This window comes from Bufo bufo, chromosome 8 (genome assembly GCF_905171765.1).
Source record: "Bufo bufo chromosome 8, aBufBuf1.1, whole genome shotgun sequence".
Lineage (NCBI taxonomy): Eukaryota > Metazoa > Chordata > Amphibia > Anura > Bufonidae > Bufo > Bufo bufo.
In genome coordinates, this window is record NC_053396.1 from 135,681,856 (window position 1) to 135,685,535 (window position 3,680).

Here is a 3,680-nt window from a genome sequence, read left to right on the forward strand (position 1 = left end):
AGCAAATGTTACAGCACACAGCTGATTAGGTACTTTCAAAAGTAGATATACTGCGGATGACTAAAAGCAAAAGACGTGGTATAAAGAGGTAAACAACATAAACAGCTAACTAATGCTAGAAAGCATACTGCTTATTAGAAGAAACCTATACAAGTGATACATAGTTTCCAGAAGTTATTGGGTCACCCCTAAGTCTGAGACTGGAGAACAGAAAGATCTGATGACAACATGGAAACATATCAAGAAAAATAACTGAAATAAAGTGGCCTAAATGGAGGAAATTCTCAAAAACCCCAAACACTGTGGCGTGTTTATAATTCCTCCGCATGTGATCCGTTGCTAATGGTGATCCCCAGCAAAAATGCATACAATGGAGGATGTCGGCAGTGGACCACATGCACCACAAAAGCATCCTGCACAAGATGGAATAATGTGTGGATGCAAACATAAAAATACATAAATCACTGCGAAAGGTGCGCCACCATGATATGCAACTGACAAACCTGGCTAATCCCTCAAGCTGATGTTAAGAACTGAGACTTTAGCCAATGTATTCCTGTCAGGAACACATCGGAGCCCTTTAGCACCACCGTCAAGGTATCTCAGTGTGGCATGGGTTCCTACATTAAGCTACCTACAGTGTGTGAACACGGTCTGAATGGTGCTAAGATACAACTTACAGCCAAGCTCCCACATACCTCCATAGTGAAATCACACAACATGGAAACATGGCAATTTCGGTCGGACATGTAGCAGTGCAACACTTTTTTACACACAAGAGAGGCACAGTCTTAAACATTACACTGTCCAACTTAGAATAATGAAAATCGATTGTAGTGGTGGCTCACTCCCTATTACCTATGGTATGGTTGCTGCCAACCCAATAGAGAGAACACCCTACCTCTCAAAAGAGAAGAAAATTGAAATAGAAAATATATGGGCGAGCACTCTAACATCAAACACAGGTCTGTATTGACAAACTCTCGCGGAATCACGCTCACGGGGGATTTCTCTCTCGTCCGGAACTGACGTCTCTGGTATGTCGAGTCAGAGCCCGATTTTTCAATTCTTTATGATGATGTCTGCATGGCCATGCGACTAGAAATATTTGACAGGTGTGTGGAAGGGGAAGGGGTAGTGACATATCCCGAAACGCATCTGGTAACGCCACACACCTGTCAAATATTTCTAGTCGCATGGCCATGCAGACATCATCGTAAAAGAATTCGAAAATCGGGCTCTGACTCAACATACCAGAGACGTCAGTTCCGGACGAGAGAGAAATCCTGTAAGCGTGATTCCGTGAGAGTTTGTCAATACAGACCTCGAGAACATCACCGCTCGCCCGTCGGTAACATCAGCGGAGATGCCAGAATAACTCCTGAAGGAGAGGAGGTAAGCGGCTGAATAGCCGACACTACCATCTGTTACAATTTGACTAAATACGATCACTATTGATACTACGACCCTTCGGATTGTATCAGAACTTACCCAAAAGTAACAACACTACTTGCAGCAATTGCGATTATTTTTGTCGATATAACATCAACTTTCTAAGCTCCATAAGGAAACAAAGAGCAGTATATGCACTTGTATGGTAAAAGAGATCTTCATTTGCATTACGGACTCTCATAGTGGCACACAGTAGTTGCCTCCTTTGTGGACATTGTGATTTAATTGATTTTAAATTGATTTTATAGTGTCTGATATCATTTTATATAATAAATGTGTGTTTGATGTTAGAGTGCTCGCCCAATATATTTCTATTTCAACTTAGAATAATGCAATAAATGCAGTAGTAATTCAGTCGTTGTATGGTGACTTGATGTTATAGAGGTCTCCTAAGACTCTCAACGCAAGGTCCTCCTACTGCATTGGTCTCTGTGTGGCTGATATTGCCACATGGACTGCAGCAGAATCCTGGAAAACACCAGCTGGCAGCAACATCACTGTATCCTCTGGCCTCTGACCCAGATCATCACAGGGCCAATGCAATTACATGGGCTTACAACCCAATCAGGTTCCCTGGAGGAAGGACATCCTCTTTTATCAGTTAGCCATTAGCCCAGGAGAGCAGTATGGTGCCGCTATGTCTGTGTGCTCCAACACTGAAAAGGGCCAACACTGTATACACTACTGTCCGCCAATCATGGCAATCTGGGGCTGTGTTTTCACCTGTCGCTACATTGGAAAGGGCACAGTCAACATCAAGTGTTTGTAACTGGAGAGCCAACATACAGTAATATGCAAGATACACAGTATAACTACTGTAAGGGATCGCTCTCTCACAGGGGGGTCGCAATCACAGACTTCTCTGACAACGGGGTTCAAGTCCAAAAGGTGCTTTATTTTGGCACTTCAGCACTATCACACACATAAACATCGAAAATAAACACCTGCCAGTCTGGGCTCTACCTAATACACGTGTTGTCTCTACCTCACCAATAGAGCGCCGTTCACACACGGGATTAGATCCGGCTTCCTCAGCCATATGCGGTCTAGCAGCCTGCAGGTTGTGACCACGCCAGCACCCTTGGGGGTGGGGAGATGGTCCAGAAGTCCTCCTGACTCTGACCGTGCGACCCTCTTTCCGTAGGCGTCGCTGGGCCCCCCAAACTTCAGGCTTACAAAGCCCCATGGCCCCTCAGCCCTCCTGGCTGAGACCACACAGAGCCTCTCAGGCTTCCTCAGCATTTCTTCCTCTACCTCATACACAGAGGGTTGTTTTATCTCTCCGTGTTTACAGCAGCAGGCCTCACCTGCGATCACCTCCGGCAAAAGACAATACATGTAGTGGAAGGGTGTGGACTGGTAGATCCCACTACCAAACCTATCCCCAAGTCCACATGAAATCCAGCCCAGAACAACATCTAGACAAAACTGTCTCAGCAAACTACACTTTGCTGAAACCACTGCAGCTTTCTGGATTTCAGTTATCTCACCCAGCTGAGGTATCTGGGTGGAATATACACGCCTCCCAGCATTTATACTGTACACATCACCACACTACCAGGGGTGTTAGCTATAGGGGGTGCAGAGATAGCAGTCGCTACCGGGCCCAGGAGCCTAAGGGGGCCCAAGCACCCTTGTGCCGCATAAGAAAACACCAGTATTACAGAAAGTGCATGCTGGTCAAGTTACACCTCTGGCTGAAGGAAGGGGTTAGGTCAAGAATTTGGCATGGGGATGGGGGTGCTGTTTCAATTTTGCCTCAGGCAGCATAAAGCCTACGTGCCCCTGGCCACAAAGCACTGAGGGAAGGGGGGCCCAAGATAAACTCTTGCACCAGGGCCATGAGCCTTTAGCTACGCCCCTGCACACTACTATCCATAAAAGATATATAAAATCCTAAGCCTCAACACAGGGAACACTACAAATGGTAGAGCGGTTCTAACAATATTTAGAGGGTCTCCTCCACATTATACAAAGGCAGTACTGTATTGTATGCATGAGGGATAAACAGTATGAATGGGTCGGAATATTTTTGTGCAGGAGAAAATAATGTCTATTGTAAAAAAAGAAATGAACTGATGAAATAAGTTAAATTTTTACTCCAGAGCTAAGAACGAACATGCACAAAGCATGATACACGGGAACGCCTTCGTAAGCCGCCGAATCTTGTCTTCGGCCGATGCCATAGGAGAATATTTTACTGCAGAGTATGCATAATAGGAAAGTGT